The sequence below is a fragment of the Canis lupus genome, chromosome 15, assembly GCF_048164855.1.
Source record: "Canis lupus baileyi chromosome 15, mCanLup2.hap1, whole genome shotgun sequence".
Lineage (NCBI taxonomy): Eukaryota > Metazoa > Chordata > Mammalia > Carnivora > Canidae > Canis > Canis lupus.
In genome coordinates this window covers 1,563,528-1,580,755 of record NC_132852.1, presented here as the reverse complement: position 1 = coordinate 1,580,755, position 17,228 = coordinate 1,563,528, and the positions used below count along the sequence as shown (strand labels likewise).

General features: G+C 47.2%; 1 protein-coding gene and 1 non-coding gene across 2 annotated transcripts in view; one reads left to right on the top strand and one right to left on the bottom strand.

Annotated features, from left to right (window-relative positions):
- The window catches only part of CSMD1 (CUB and Sushi multiple domains 1), a 1,871,580-nt gene that overhangs the window by 1,260,833 nt on the left and 593,519 nt on the right, over positions 1–17,228 (top strand).
- On the bottom strand, positions 9,483–9,590 carry LOC140605573 (U6 spliceosomal RNA). The gene has a single exon (XR_012008212.1). It is a non-coding gene; the product is annotated as a U6 spliceosomal RNA (small nuclear RNA).

Genomic DNA, 17,228 nt, shown 5'->3' with positions numbered 1-17,228 from the left:
TAGCCCCACACCCAACCTGAGCCAAACTTCTCAGGAAACAGATTCCCTATGTAGTGTACGATGGGAGTTATTCGGGAGGGCAGATGTCCCATCAGTATGTATTTAAGATATATGGGCTTCTGAGATGCAAAAGGTTTTCAGACAATGTATGAAATTTGATGAAATAGAGAATGAGATAGGCTTTACAGGACTCACATTAGCATGGGCTCAGTGCCTAGAATGTGCTAAGCGTGGCGGGTGGAGTGCACATCATCATCTGCTCTGAAAACAATCCCGCCACACAGAGCTAGAGCTGCACACATGTCAGGAATGAACACTCAGGTTAACTAGCTTGCCCCCGGGGTAACACAGCTCCACGTGCTTAGGGCGCGGATCAGGGCCTCAGCGCCTGACCCCACAGTCACTGTTTACTTCTATACACAATGCAGTGTGGCTAAAGGAGGAAAAAATTATCTGGGAAAAAAAAAAAAAAATCCAGCAGTAGGAAATAAATGAGCTGTTTCAGGTATGGCTAAGGCCAAAGAGAAAATGAAATGTGTCATCGTGAAGGTCTGAAAGCAAGCTTTCAAAATCACCCAGACAAATCAACTTCTTTTTTTAGGACTCAAACCTAATTTACTTCCTGGTTTCTTAAGATACTTCAGAATATATAAATATATTAAGAGATACAGGTGCTAATCATATGAATATTCCCTGTGGCTATATTTGTCATCAATGATAAAATACTGAAGCCTAGGGGGCAGGTGATTACTTTGTCTATTTGACAGGAAGGTTGGCAGGCAGTGGGGCTGAGGCCATAGTGCCCGGGACCGTCCCTCCAGGGAAGGGTCACTGAGGGACATACGGGCCTTATGTGATGAATGCAGGCAGGAGTGTGCACCATGACTAAACAGCGCTGTCAGAGGCAGCGTGGCTGCTATAATCGTGTACCATAACCTGGGTGGCATAGACGACAGGCCCTTCCTTCCTTCCGATCTGGAAGCGGGAAGGTCCTGCATCAAGAGGCTGGCAGATTCAGTTTCTGGGGAGGGCTCTGTCCCTGGCCTGCAAATGGCAGCCTTCCCACGGTCTCCTCAGGCCGTGACACTAATCCCGGCGGGGCCTCCGCACCCCCCGTGACCTCATCTAACCCTGTTCGGGCCCCACCTCCAAATACCATCATGTTGGAGGTGAGGGCTTCAACCTACGAGGTTGTGGAGATGCGAACATTCCGGCCACAGCACCACGTCCTCTCAGCTTTGTGGTCTTTCCCTCCAAAGTCTTCATCTGTTCATGAACTGAGAAAGAAAATAGCACCCCACACTGTCCGTGTACCCCGCACCTGCTACGGGGGTTACATGCGAGCATCACGTGTGTGCTGGACTCTCACAACGCGAGGACAGGCGCCCATAACAGCGGCATCTCCTCGAGGAGGAGGAAGGAGGCAAGGCCGAAGGTGTGCGTTGGGTCCTAGGATGACCAGAGGCGGTGGTCTCTCCTTCTCCACTTGGTTTAGGGTGGGAATGAGGAAGGGTCCTGTTGCAGAAGGCTCATGGAGAAACAGCACTGGGATAACCGGTGGGAGGACAGCGGGGAGAGGCACCTTTCACACGGGGTTCCACGGCAGGAGGGATTTCCCCACTGGAAGAAAGACAGGCGGGTGTTCAGGAGTCCTCCAAATCCCTGCATTCCCCGGGGATTAAGAGCCTCCCATGCAGAACAATCTGAATCCTGGGGTTTCTGGCCCGTTTCTGATTCCTGTTTCTTAGGTTGCTAAGAGCAAATGCATTGCATCCATTCACTATCTTTGAGGATTCACACCATTGTTTCCTTGGCTTGTCCTAAACCCATCCTACTTGTCTGAAAACTGTCCTGGGAACATTGCTTGCTCTTGTTTTGGAATCAGTTCCACTTGTTTGGAAAACTTACCTTCCATTAGATTTTATTTTTAAAGATTTTATTTATTTATTTATTTATTTATGAGAAATAGAGAGAGATAACGAGAGCATGAGCAAGGCGGAGGGGCAGGAGGAGAAGAAACAGCAGACATCCCCCTGAGCAGGGAGCCTGACACAGGGCTGGGTCCCAGGGATTCAGGGCTGGATCCCAGGACCCTGAGATCAGGACCTGAGCCCAAGTCAGATACTTGACCCACTGAGCCGCCCAGCCGCCCCCTTACTTACCTCTTAATTTTGGAAGAGTTAACACTGTGATGAACGGCAAAGGCCATCGAACCCTCAAGTCCAGGGTCCATCCCGCTCTCCTCCCCTGCTGGCTGTCTGCCCGGCACTGGTGAATCTTCTTGACTCAATGTCCTTATCTGTGAAATGGGGATAATACTACTGAATATCTGGAATTACTATGCTATTAAATGAGACGCTGGTTTGAGAAAGCTCAGCATAGCGCTGACGCATAGTAAGCCTTTAATTAGTAAGAGTATTACATTAGCTCACGAATCATGTACATGGCCCAATATATTTAACAGTTATTATTATCTTTTGCTCTGTTTATAATAATAATGCAAAAAACCATGAGTGCAATGTCTACCTAAGTATCTCTGATTTCACGGAAATCTACTTGGAAAATGATAACTTCTACTGAGCTGGTGTCAATCTGCTAACTGACTGCATAATATAGGATAATTTACATCCAATTCAAGGACTGATACTCACATCCACATTCAGAGAATGTGGCATTTTTGCTGAATTATCGGTTCGCGATAACAGAATGAAGATAACCATAATGCAGTCGGCTTTTGACATTATTGAAGACACCTCCGGATCTTAGTATTGTGTCAGAATCTTCATTATGAATGTCAGGCAATGTGACAAAATAGCAGCTTGTTTGTAGGGTTCCCGAGGATGGCCCGAGCCACACCAGTGGCCACCGCACATGTTTGTGCCTCTATTCCCAGGAGAATAGCTCCAATTTCTTTGCAGACTCAAATCCAATACCCCTCTTATGCAGCAAGCTGGCTGATTGGGTGTAAGTTAAAAATAACTCACACCATAAATGCTTTATGTATAGGTTGCCAGTGCCCCCTAGGTCGAGGGAGCTCAGTTATTCAAGTTAAAATTAACTTCTGAATCAAGTATGTGCATACTGAGAGGGCAGGCTCTCTGTGAAATATTGAAGATGCGAATGCCTTTCCTGTAAAATGTTTATGAGCATTGCAATTGGGTCGGTTGTTAAACAAGTTCCTGCTTGTCGTGAGGCAAGAGCCAAGTTGTGTCTAGAGACTAAGGAGAGATGAGGCTCCTTCTTCAAATGCCCTCACCCCCTATTCTTGCTAAGTAATTGTCTTATACTAAGTCATGAAACCGTGTCTCTCTTGTTGGGCGGCTGCCTCATTTCCAAGGCACCTATTGCGCGTTGTAGATTGTAGAGGACACGGCCTTGGAAGGCGTAGCAGATGGAAGTGCGTGTGGGACTATGTATTCTGGTTCAGACACACATGACATACGTGACGGGATGATTATCTTCCCTGTGTCTGAGCCTTTCAGACAAGCGCTAAAAGCCTGATAGTCTAATAGCACAAGAATCCCCTTTAATTTCTTCCTTCTCTACACTAATTAATTGATTCATTTACTATTAACTCTATAAACACTTATGGAAACTCTGCAATACATTGCACTGTGAAAGTTCCCTCTCTAGAGGGAAAGGAAAATAAACATTAAATAAATAAGTAAATTAAAACATGGTATGTGTTATAATAGAATTACAAGGAGGAGGTATAAGAAGAAAGAAAGGGGAAAAAATCATTGAGTCTCTTTGGGATGGGGCGGCGGGAGAAAGCTCTGTGAGAATGAAACCCATGGTTTGGTCCTGGGAAGTGGAGTGGGAGCTTTCTGTAAATCTCTTACATTCAATAGTGTGCCAGTAAATGTCTGACCACGAGTTATGTGAGGGGCCGGGCCTGATTTATAACACTCTTCAATCTGGTCTAGATGCTTCCATGTCGGCCAATTTCTAGCTGTCAACGTGATGTCATTGACAGCAGCATGCAGTACAACTCCCTTAGGTAGTATCTCCACCAGACGAGTACTGTGGACGTAACCAGCCTCAAGGGTGAGGATCTAGGCCAAATATCCTAAAATGATTAGGAATTTATGATATCTGAGTAGTTTTTGCATCTTTTTTGAAGTAAAGGATTTAATTTTAAGTTCATGTAATTTAACCAATAAGGGCTGTGTTCAACGATCAATCATCTTGCAAACTTTCTCAACGTTTAACGTTTGCCTCTCACACTCTGGGATGAATATACGGTTGAATTTCATTATACTCTTTCTGAGATGTGATAACCAGAGTGTAAGGCGTGTTCCAAATGTTGACACACGTTGTGACTTGTAAAATGGATAAGTTTTGGTCAGTCTTTTGGGGCAAGAGCTGTCAGAAAGGCCTTCGGATTCTCTGTCAATTTCTTGAGTTATGGTTTAGAGTCCTTTTTAAATTATTTTTTTTTAAATATTTTGTTTATTTATGAGACACAGAGAGAGAGAGAGAGAGGCAGAGACACAGGCAGTGGGAGAAGCAGGCTCCATGCAGGGAACCCCATGCAGAGCTCGATCCCAGGACCCCGGGATCACACCCTGGGCCGAAAGCAGACGCCCAACCATTGAGCCACCCAGGTGTTCCCGGTTGTTTAGAGTCCTTTAATTTAATGTTTATATTTTTAAAATATTATGAACTTTATGAAAATGAAATGGACACACCAGCCTTTTTTCTTTCTTTTTTTTTTTTGCCTTTTTTCTCTTAACTTCTACAAAGTTACAGCTACAAGATCTCTTTCCTGAGAAACATTTCATCTAGAAAAAAAGTAGACACTTGCAAAAAAAATTTTTTTTTTAAGATTTCATTTATTTATTCATGAGAGACACAGAGAGAGAGGCAGAGACACAGGCAGAGGGAGAAGCAGGCTCCATGCGGGGAGCCCGATGTGGGACTCGATCCCGGGACCCCAGGATCACGCCCTGAGCCAAAGGCAGATGCTAAACCACTGAGCCACCGAGAGATCCCCTACACTTGCAAAATCTTTAAAAGCACATCAACATCAATCATTTTGGAACAATATATTTTGGAAGGAATGAAAGATATTTACTTTCCTTTCTTTCCTTCAGTTTGGTTAGCTTGTTGCATTTTTGCTTTTGAATTATTTTAGTTTCATGAACGTTGTCAGCACAAGGGAACTAAAACTATACTGTCATGAACACCTTGGAATGGTAAACTCTATGAGAAAAAAAATAGAAATAAATCATTTACACACATTGAAAACTTTGTCGAGTATACATAAAATAAAAGTTTATGATTTTAAAAACACTACAAAAAAAAAAAAAAGTTGGGATGCTTTATCAATGACCAAGGAGAATAAAGCCTCCCTGTACAAACCGGCCGGGTGTCACGGCGGCCCATCTAACATGGTAAGCTATGTCTTCTGAGATGTTGGAGACTGTGCGTAAAATACATTCCGGGATTTTTAGGCACGTTTGTATATATGGTAGGATTTGAAAAAAATATTTTAGAAACACAGACTTCCCTCCAGTCGCTCTTACTCTTGGAACTCTTACTTGGAACTCTTACTTCCAACTCTTACTGTTGGAATCAAGTTTAAAATCCAGTCCTTTGGGTGAATTGACTCCTCTTCCCAGGTCCTGTCTTCTGAAGTAAATGCAAAGGAAATTAGGATAATGAGGATGATGATGGTGGTGGTGCTTACTGTCATCTTCACATTAACCTGAATTTATTTAGCAGCAAGTCGTTGTCCCTGAACAGTGAGGGTTTGCTAGGAGGTGGGGAGAAACTCAATGCGATCGCACACAGTGCAGCAACGAACAGCCTCGCCGCCTCCAGCATTTTACTGGGCCTGGCCTGATTGAAACACATTTCTTAATTTTTTTTTTTTTAATTTATTTATGATAGTCGCACAGAGAGAGAGAGAGAGGCAGAGACACAGGCAGAGGGAGAAGCAGGCTCCATGCACCGGGAGCCCGACGTGGGATTCGATCCGGGGTCTCCAGGATTGCGCCCTGGGCCAAAGGCAGGCGCCAAACCGCTGCGCCACCCAGGGATCCCTGAAACACATTTCTTGTAATTGAAGCACCTGATACGATTTTGGGAAAATACGTGAACGCGTCAATTTTTGCCTCAAAATGAAAACAAAAAATAAATCAGAATCTTACTATGCTTTGGAGGAAAATACTAGCTATAAACAAAGGATCATAAAACTAGAATTTTAAAGGAATTTAAACTACTCAATCTGATGAAACCAGAATCCTAAGAGGGTTTTGAAAGCTGATTACTACTGCCAGTTAGGATGCCTAAAATCTCCATAAAACATCTAACTGTCACACCTGAGATTGTACGGAGAGCTTTCCTGCCTCCGGTTCCCTGGCACCACAGAGGGTTTGCTGTGTGGGTAGGGAGGGAGTATTGCTTCCTTTTCACCTAGAGTCAACTGGGGCCCTAGGGTTTCAAGCACGTTTATTCCCGTGGACATTCATTTATTCTGTCCATAAGTGTTCATTGGGCGCCTTCGACATTTCTGTTGTAGTTCTGAAATCCGTGGATCTACCACCAAGCTTATGCTGCTGGCCTAAGAACCCATGAAAAAAAATATGCCAAGTAATGAAGAGGAGTAGAGGGATCGTAGGATATAAAAGGGTGGTGGATGTTTTTGTGCATTATGTTAGGCGAGGAAGGCCCGTCTGCCCAACCAGCTTTGTGGCGTCTGGGAGACAGAGAGGGGTTGAGCCCAGAGGAGACTGGCATTCCGGGCAGAGGGCCCACACGTGGTCGGTTTCTCCCAAAGACAGCCAGGAGGCCAGGGAGCCCAGAGCGACACGGGGTGGGTAATGCCTGGAGGAAGGACAGAGGGGTTAGGGGGTCGGGTGGCAGGTCACACGAGGCCAAAGGTCATTGGTTTCATTCGCCGTGAGTAGTAACTCACTGAGGGATATCTGTTGGGGGCACCAGTCTCGTCTTGCTTAGGTTTTAGAAACATCATAGGGCTTCTGGGAGAGTAGACTCTTCCAGGAAAACAGGGGGAACAAGGGGACCGGGTGGAAGGTTGCTGTGGAGAGGTCGACGAGAGACGAGGGAGGGCGCACACGGGTGGATACGACCGAGCAAGGGGGGATCAACCAGCGTCCACATCGTGGGGCGAGTCCTTGACCTCAAGCCCAGGGCTGTCCTTCAGAGCCCAACCATAACCAAGCAAGAGGACCTCCCAAGGTCCCAGAGGATGACTCGGGGTGGCTCTTCAACATCCCAACACACGTCTATGCACTCGCACGCTGGGGAAGAGGAGAAAGTCCCCCTTGGTCATCACCCCCATGCCCTGTACTGCAGGTGGTCAGGCGCCCGTGTCGTTTCCTCTGAATCGGCGCCTGGAAGCCCTGTGGGTGGTGAAGTGAGCATCTTGCCCTGCTCTTCGTGCCCGATTCCTAGTGCAGGGCCTTACCCCCAGCAGGTGCTGAGGTGATCCCTGTTGACTCTATGAATGATACGGCACATGAGTAAGTCAATGAGCACGGGACGCTTCCGCCAGGACGTCATTTCTGTGTCACTGAATAGCGTCACTGAAACGTCAGCCTCCCGAAAACTCAAAATCCCTCTGCTCGAGCTTCATGGACTCGGGACTGTCACGGCCAATACTTAGTTGAGGGAACCCTGTTGGTCGAATGAATGAGCGGCCGCAAGTACAAATCAGTCTTTTACCTGAAGCACGTGGCAACCAAGAAAAGAAAGCCGTGGTCGTGGTTGGCCAAGGCCTCCCCACCGAGAGATGCTCTGAAGTCCGGCCGGGAGCGAGGTCCCCGGTTACGCGAGTGATAGCGGAGTAAGAGAGAAGGGGACACAGGACGTAGAGCTTTTCCCCAAATTGTGTAAGATGCTATCCTCAGTATTAGTGGGTGTTTTTTTTGTTTTGTTTTGTTTTTTTTAATTCGTGTTCCAGGCGCTTGCTCGTCCACTCATATCTGTTTCTCTAACCACGCTGACGTCGAGGGACAGCGAGCAATTGGCCCCTACAGAGCACAGACACCTGCGGTGGGCTCAGTCCTTAGTCTTTGAGGAGAGGCCAGGGCCAACTGCAAAGGGATGGATTCAGCTGAAGGAAACACCTGCAGCGAGAGGCGTCGCTGGTCTAATTATTGCTCGTGTCTGCACGTGCATGTATCCCGCCTCTGAGAGAGCTGCACGGAGAGGGTGGGTGACTCGGTTTACCGTGTGGTTAAGGTTCGTAGCCCCCAGAGCGGGCTGGGCCGGGCCGTGCAGTCTGCAACCAGCCCTGGGATTCCTGCTTCCAGGGCTGCAGAGGCCGCTTGCTCCCGAGACGACGCTCCCAGAGCTCCTCCTTCCCTTTGTACTAACAGCCTGATCCCCTAAAGCTCGGTGCGGGTTTGGCCTTGGCCTGCAAACCGTCTCTCCTCCTGACCCTGAGCCGAAGGCCTGGCTCTCAGAGCAGCCCACCAAGGACAGGCATCCGTCTGCCCCCTGCACCCCAATCCTCCTCCCCTCTCTCCCCGGGCCCGCCCCAGTAGGCACCCCGTGACCCCCGGCCCAACACGGCACCCCGCACCCTGCCCTCTCCTCTTAGCCCTGCTTTGCTGTCCCGGCAGCGTCCGCATCATCCACCACGATGTCCCGGAGGCATCGCCCCACGTCACAGCACAACCAGCACCAATGTCGTCACTCAGCCTCTGCTCTACGGTGGCGCCGACACCTGGCGGGCGCACAGCAGCCCCCCTGCCCCCCGAGCCACCGAGCAGCGCTCTCCCCCGACGGCCGCGGGGCTGCCGAGCTCAGGGCCACCACTCGGGGGTTATTTCTAGAACGAACATGGGAAATGGTCCGTGCACGCTGAGGACAGGGTGATGATCGTCTGTTCGCTACCGTTTGAGCTCCGACAATCGGACGGTTCACTTTAATTTCCGTATTTTCTACCCCTAGGAAAGCGCGTGCAATGTAGCGGGCGTTCAAGAACAGCCAATTCCCAGCAGCGTTACTTAGGCTTTTCAAGTGGCCTGTGGCTCCCACTCACAGCCCTGAGGTCGAGAGTGTCATGCTCCGCCGACGTAGCCGGCCAGGTGCCCCCCAGAGCTGCTCGCCGGACGCATACACACACTGGGCGCTCTGATCACACATAGGCTAATAGGGACAAACTGGTGATTTCATCTTTATCAAAAGATATTTTGAATTAAAACACTGACATTGGGCAGCCTGGGGGGCTCAGTGGTTCAGCGCCGCCTTCAGCCCAGGGCATGACCCCAAGGCCCCGGGATCGAGTCCCACATCGGGCTCCCTGCATGGAGCCTGCTTCTCCCTCTGCCTGGGTCCCTGCCTCTCTCCCTCTCTCTCTGTCTCATGAATAAATAAATAAAATCTTAAAAATAATAAAATAAAACACTGACATTAAAGTCACACATTTTAAAGCTTTATAATCAATTTTTAAAATTCTATTGCGTAAGTGCTTTTAGGTATTTATTTTTTATTGAAACGTATTTGATCAAAACGTGAACCTCTTCCCGGAATGTGCGTGTCATCCTTGCACAGACACCATGCAAAGCTTCTCTGTCCCGTCCCGATTTCAGGACATGTCCTACCGAAGTGAGCACCGACACCGAACTCCAGATAGCAGATGCTTGTAGTTGCATCATTTAAGTCGTGTGGGAGGCATGGTCCTCATGTCAACTCTGATGAGGTCCAGACAGACGGGGGACAGGAATTCTTTCACAGGAGTGGGAACGCGTTCCGGTGTGGATCCCACAAAGACAAAAACAAGCCATCAGAAAAGTAAGGCTCAAGTCAGCAGCAAACGAGAGACTGAATCTGCGTCTCTAATCTTCAAAACCCCTCCAGGGTTGCACGGAGGAAGAGTTAGCCTCTCCGGTTTCTTCCTTCCGTGGATACTTTACTGTATTTTAGAGCATCTTTTAATTCATTGTAGATAAGTTCTTGGTTCCGCATGCCTTGAGACGTGTCATTGTGTGTTTATCCTAGTTAAGTGGAATTCTTCAGTATTTCCCCAGGAGTTATTTAGGACCCCACTGAGTCAACCACTTGATTAAAATTAAGTTGATAACAAAGCATCAAAATCCTGATTATTTTCCCGACAAATTATACTGTATTTGGTCAAAACAATACCTCAGTTAAAGATACAAGAAACCTAATATCGCAGCAGTGGTTTAAACCATAGTGGGGAATATTCGGGATGTTAAATTCCTAACCAAATAGAGAATTCAGGTTATAAGGGTTGCTAACCCTTGAGATTGTGTTCATTCCTTGGATATCATTTAAAAATCAATCAGGGAGATCCCTGGGTGGCGCAGCGGTTTGGCGCCTGCCTTTGGCCCAGGGCGAGATCCTGGGGACCCGGGATCGAATCCCATGTCGGGCTCCCGGTGCCTGGAGCCTGCTTCTCCCTCTGCCTGTGTCTCTGCCTCCCTCTCTCTCTCTCTCTCTCTGTGACTATCATAAATAAATAAAAATTAAAAAAAATAAATAAAAATAATAAAAATCAATCAGGCAGGTGGCTTTATGTGTGTGTGTATCATATAAATACCTCAAATACCTTAAATATATATTCTATATATATAATCATATATAATTTTATAACATATATTATATAATATATAATATATAATATAACATATAACATATAATATATATTTTATATATAATATATAATTTTGTATATAATCATATATTTATATATAAATTATATAAATTTCTATAATTTTAAAATTTTTATAATTTAAAAATTATATAATTTAAAAAAAATTATATAAATTATATATGCTATATTTTTTAAGATTATATATTTTTAAAAATTATATAAATTATATATATTATATATATATATATATTTTTGTAATTCTTTGGTGCACAGGTAGACAAAATAAAACCCTGATGCAATGTCCTATTTTCATGGAATTTTTTCATGTCATTGAAATTCAGTCTGAATTTACAGTGTTTGGCACGTGGCCTTGATGATAAACTCTTAACTATTTTAGTCCTGCCTGACTTGATAAGCACTATGGGTAGTTCTAGGAGTGTTGACTGTGTTCCCTCTTTCTGGACATCTTAACTGGGAATCTGTATCCCACAGCATGATGAGACAAGGGGCCAGCTATTCATAGTGTCTGGCTTTACCAGAAAAGGGAGAAAATGCTCCCGACTTTCCCGATGTCACTGCAATGGTGTGGTGACAGGTAAAATGGTGCAAGACTCATGAAAGTCCAGATTTCTCAACCTACTTGGGGAAAAAGAATGGTGCTACTGACCTGCCATCAGCAGGAAATCCCCGTGGGACCCGTCATAGATCCCACGTATGTTAATACCGAGTCACGGGGGCTTTCGTATCAACTTCTGTTCTGTCCGAAATAACATGGTTTGGGGAGACAATTGATCCGGGGGGTGAAGCGGTGCCGGAGCACAAACCCTTTCATGACCTCCCGACGGGCACTGTGATTCGGGGCTAGCACCTCCGGCTCCCCGAAGTGGTCTGCTTGTGGAGATGCACACTCCGCGTCCGTGCACGGGCCGGGCCAGGCTCTGCACACGCGTGCGGGCCTCCACCCCCAGCCTTCCCGCGAGGCCCTTAGCTGCCTACTTCCAGAAGTTCTCCCAGGCTGTGCTGTAAGTCAGCCGTGTCATGTCCCGGAGCGGGCGCGGGCCTCACGTGGACAGAGGTCGTGCCTTCTGCAGGTCTCCGGCCTCCCTGCCGAGGCCTGACCCCGAAGGAGGCTCCCCGACCTTCCCCCCGTGGGGCCTTCGCGCTCTCCCGCCTCCTGTCTTCCTCCTGCCCCCCTGCCGCGGCCCTGGCCTCCCTCGCCCGCCTCTCCCGACCCCATGTGGCACCCCGGCTTTTTCTTCTTCTCCTTCCTTGTCCACACTTGCTGGTCTAGCCCCGCTGCCCACAAGCACGTGGAGCTCGATGCTCGTGTGTGTAAGTTAAAGTGAGATGGAGAGACCCACAGAGGGCACTTGGGAGCGGGAAGGGGAGCCGACGGTGGCAGTGGGTCGCCCTGGGTCTCCCAGCCTCCCGCTCACCCCCACCCATCCCCACCCGACACTCACTTCACTCGGTGCTTCACTCGGTGAGGCGGCTTCAGGGCCTCGCTCTCACGTTCACGCGTGTCCCGCAGAGCAGGTTGTGCCCGTGTTTGGACCCAGCTAGGCCCCGGCTCTGCCCAGGCCCTGGGCCCCGGGCATGGTGCCTTCAGGGTGCCTGGGCCCCCTCCATCCCCCAGCTGCAGCCCCACTTGCCTCCAGCGCCCACCCAAGCCTGGTTCACCTCGGAAGCTGTCACCTCCCCTCCCGGTGAAGAAATTCTCCACTCCACTGTGGCTCTTGGCACAAGCAGGGCGGCCCACCTGCTCCCCGGGGCACTTGGGTCACTGGCCTGCGCCCCACATGGGTGGGTCTTGTCTACACTGCTGCCAGGAGTTCTGCTCATCCGGGTGGCCTTTCCTACAGGCCTGCCTGCTTGGTGTCCCAGCGCCGGAGCTCAGGCCCTGGAGCCCCCCTCTGTTGGCAGATGCACCCTGCCTCGTGCATTGGGGGGCCACCCAAACACCACAGCCGGGGGGCCCAGCCGGGGGGGGGCGGTGCCCACTGATGGTTCCATCCTCTCCATAACCCCACGAGATGAACGTCATAACCACCCCCACGTTACCCTGGGGCTGCCGAGCAACACGGAGATAAAGGGACACAGTCAAGATCCCCGGGGTAGGTAGGCGGGCAGCAGACGAGCATCCAGTCCCACCATCAAGCTCAGTAACGCAGAGGAAAGTCGTTTCCAAGCTGTAAAATGTCGGGCACGTCCTCCCTCTGAGCCACACCATTGAGCCCACAGCCAGGCCTGAACAAGACTTAAGGGTTAGACATACGTTGTTCAGGATGAGCCGTGTGCGGGCGGCTCAGGTCACGGTCTCGGGTCCTGGGATCGAGCCCCGCGTCGGGCTCCCCGCTCAGTGGGGCTCCTGCTTCTCCCTCGGTCCCTGCTGCTCGTGCTCTTTCTCTCTCTCTCTCTCTCTCTATCGCTCGCTCTGTCTCCAATGAATAAATGAAACCATCTTAAAAACAACATGCGCAATGCATGCGTCGGTCTTTTTCTTACAAGTTTGGAGTTCTTCTAGATTACGCAATCAGGACACACTCCGGCTTCGAAATTTCATTTTCGTGTTTCGCTTCGAAACTTCATTTTCGTGTTTCAGACTCATATGCATTACTTCCCTCAAGAAGTTAAGATTTTATAGTCCATTTGGGGATGTTATTTTATGCACTATGATTTTACTCCCTAGTTATATGGCATATTGGGAATTCATTATATTTACTGATTTTTTTTTTTCATAAGGGTGTTTAGGGAATTAATATCACAAGGTTTATAGCAGAGTTTGAAATTGATTTGGGCTTCTTTGAAAAGCCCATACTGTTAATAAAAACAGTATTTTCTTATCCACTTTACAAACCTCACCACTATCGTTCTCTTACAGTGGGAGACCCCCAAAGGGATCAATTCATGGTTTTTTTTGTTTGTTTGTTTTTTGTTTTTTTGAACAGAGAAGAAAAAATATAGGGTTGCCCAGGGGTGGTTGGTAAAGGGTCTATTTCTTGACTTAGATGACCTGGAGGGCTTCTCTTTGTGAGTGTTACAGATGAGAAAACTAAATGGAGTTCCTGATAATTGCAGAATGACTCCAGACATTGCGGCAAACTACCCGTGTCCCCAGCAAAATAAAATGTCATCAGGACAATGGGTACCTCACTGGACCACAGAGCCCAAACTCTGTAGGTTTTTTATTTTTATTTTTGTAATAACGGTTACATCATTTATCAACAAAGATGAGCACCCTTAGAATTTATTACTGCTTGTTACCAGTTTTTCAAAAGGCGTTAGGAGTAAATATGCATAATTTTACTTCCCGGAGCCTCCCTGCCAGGCCACAGGAAACAATTTTGCGTTTTTACTCCTGACTTCTTGGAGCTGCAGCAAGTTAGACTTTAGTTCAAGGATTTATGTAATTTATATTTATATTTATAAATATATAAATATATAAATTGTTCTGAAATACTTATATTAGCATTAAGAAAATTAAACTCATTTCTAGTACAGTTGACCTTTGAACAACACAGGTTTAAACTGCCTCATACACAGATTTTTTTTTCATAACTACAACACAATACTGAAAATGTATTTTCTCTTCTATATGATTTTCTTCATAACATGTTTTCCTCTAGCTGACTTTATTGTAAGAATTTAGTATATAGTACATATGACATTCGAATATGTGTTAATCAAGGCTTCGTGTTATTGGTAAGGGTTCCGGTCAACAGTAGGCTGTTGATAGATTCGGGGGGAAGCCGAAGTGATACAGAGTTTTCAGCCCCACGGGGGTGGGCGTCCCATAGATGTAAACACCGCGTGTTAAATGTGATGACAATCTTCTGAAGACCTATCGTTATTTTAAGTGACTATGCTGCTAATACTGTCATTGTGACGTATGAGAGTCACACACGTGCAGGCACACGCTCTTACCTCCTGGGTCTGGAATGGAATCATCCATTCCAGGGATGATTTGAGGCAGGGACGCCTCAAAGTTGTAGGCCAGAATTCAAATACATTCTCGAAAAGCTTTATTAAAAAAAAAAAAAAAAAGTTATAATGAGAGCACACTCGTTAAAACATGACTAAAACTCATTTTTAAGATTGGGATGATCTCAAAATAAAGAGGGGAATGCCTATTAAGGAAATGCATGCTTTATGTGAATAAAACAGAGTAGTTAATGCAGGAAATCCGTTTGCAGGATCAACTGATGACGTAATGCAATCATCGATAAGAAAAAAAATCATTCCATTGCAATTTTTAACATATTTACCCATTTATTTTCAATTAAATGAATGTCATACTTGACCTAGGTTTATGTCTTAAGTCAGTTTTGGTGCCATGTTACAAGAGAGTCACCCCACAGATATGTTCCCATCCTCCTTGGATTTCAATAATAGTAGTATCTTTTGTATTGTCATAATCAATCATATTAAATGCGTCTGCGCTGGCTCTGTGTTAGTCTCTCAGTCTTTTTTTTTTTTTTTTTGTCTCTCAGTCTTTTGTGGTGAGAAACTTAGTTTCTGCTCCTAATCCAAAAATTCTTTTTCCTTGAAATTTACCACTATAAATAATCGGATATTGTCCTGCCCCTCCCTCCTTCCCCCAAGAAAAAAAAAAAAGAAAAAAGAGAAAGAAAACATTTACAGAAAAAACCTGGAAGGAGTGTAAAGGGGATTTTGTGTATAATTTGTCTGTTTTTTAAATTTTAATGTCTTTCTAAATTCAAGTTACTCAATTATCTGCATTGTAGGTCCCCAGATGACCTATTCCAAGGGGTGTGTGTTAAACACTGTCATCCTTGTATCTTTCAGGGAACTTGTTTATAATTCCTAAAAATTACCATATAAAAGTTTTCTCTGGGAAAAAAAATAGTTTTGTTGATGCCTTTTCAATATGTTTGGCTTTGTCTTGCACTGAGGCCTCAAGAGGGTCTTTCCTCCACCCTGAGCAGCTCCCATTCCTGGAGCCATCAGCTTGGGAAGCTCGTGCGTGCCGCGTGCCCTAACTCAGAGGCTGCACCTTGTCCCCAGGCTCCTACCTCTGTCACCCACAGTCCTCCTGTTTACTTGTCGAAATCTCCCACTAAATTTGTAACACACGCCCGGCCTGTGCCTGACATGCGGTAGGACATCGTTTTTTATTAGTAAGTGAGTAAGTGGCTGCGTTAGGGGGTTGGGTAAGTGACCTATGGGAAGTGATGCCAGATTATCGCCCTCTGAGATTCCCGTTCTTGGCCTGGGAAGGTCCCCAAATCCACCCCTTGCAGCCAATTTCCTTGGGCTTTAAAGACATTTCTTTCTTTATTAAGTGCTCGATAAATATTTTATTTTAAGATTTTATTTATTTATCCATGAGAGACACAGAGACAGAGAGAGGCAGAGACACAGGCAGAGGGAGACGCAGGCTCCCCGCGGGGAGCCCGATGCGGGACTCGATCCCAGGACCCCGGGGTCACACCTTGGGCCGAAGGCAGACGCTCAACCACTGAGCCACCCAGAGGGCCCCATGGATAAATATTTTAAATGAATGGACAGGTTTTACAAAGCACGCATGGAAACAAATAGGCTATTTTACATCTGATTTGCTTTTAAGTGTATTGAATGACAGTATTGAATGAAGTCTCAAAAAAATTAGTTTACCTAGTCAGATAAATTAGTCAAAAATCATTAAGATGTCACAAATAGATTTAATATACCTCTTAACCGGGGCTTATTTTGCATGCAGCATCTCCTTTTTCATTCAACTCGGATGTTTCCTTGTATAATAATTTGAACTCTTAAAGAAACTCTTCAGAGAGCCCACTGCATGCCATTTGTGCCCCCCCCCCCAGGTTTTTCATGTGTTACATGGTGTACCCATGGGAAAAACGTTAACAATATTTGTAGTGATTCATCCCGTTCAGCCAAGGGATAATGGTGATTATGATTATTACACGACTTGTTTCTTAAAAAGAAAGGCGAGTTAGGAAGGTCCCTAGTACTCCCCGAGTAGTGAACCGCGGGGCCCCCGTGTGCAACTGGAACCGTGCGCAGCTCCCACGTGCGCATGGAGGTGAGACGAGGTCGGGGGGCTGCTGCAGCCACCAGCCGAGGTGCGCGGGGAGAGCCTGGTGTCGTCCGGGCAGGACTGGGTGGGGGGCGAGGGGGCGAGGTGTTGGGCGAGCAGACCCAGGAGACACCCGGTGGGATGCGGAGAATGATACAAGGGGCAGGAAAGCCCGATCGAAACGGGCCAGGAGGGCGGGAGACAAAACAAGGGGCGTGGGGACAATGCCAGGGGCCAGGGGCTGGAGGGTGGCAGCTGCAGAGGACAGCAGGCGTGGCCACGGCCAGAGCCACAGATTGAACCTTCCAGCCAGAGCGACCTGCTTCCTGAGGAGCAGCTCCCCGCAGGAGGGAGCTTGTGCTCGGCCCGGGCAGCGGCTCAGGGCTCCGGGGCCCTCGGGGGCCTTCCTGCTCCTCGGCTCTGGGGCCTGGCCCAGGTGACAGGCCACCCTCTCCAGGGCCAGGAAGACAGTCCCCAGTGTCCACAGGCGCTTCACTTCTTCTGTATAGTCACCTGCACCCCCAAGTGAAGTATTTAAACCGTGACCTAAATACTGTGCAGATTTTTTTTTTTTAATTCTTGTTGTTGGGACACCTG